Consider the following 267-nt stretch of genomic DNA (forward strand, 5'->3'; position numbering starts at 1 on the left):
AAACTACTTGTTTGGTTTCCTGTTCGAATATTTTATCTGTGTTGTTTTAGTCTCGTTTGAAGGTCTTTACCACTTTGTCCTACATATCTTTTATTGCATTGATTACATGGGATCTCATAAACACATCCATTGTTTTGTACAGGTGAATTTTTTAATTAACATATCCTTTAAAGTACTATTTTTAAAAATAACATTTACATTAAAAACTTTCATTAATCTAGGAATTGTCAAGAAATTATTGTGGAAGGGTAAAATGAGAAGGTTTTT

The sequence above is a fragment of the Palaemon carinicauda genome, chromosome 18 (assembly GCF_036898095.1).
Source record: "Palaemon carinicauda isolate YSFRI2023 chromosome 18, ASM3689809v2, whole genome shotgun sequence".
NCBI classification, from domain to species: Eukaryota; Metazoa; Arthropoda; class Malacostraca; order Decapoda; family Palaemonidae; genus Palaemon; species Palaemon carinicauda.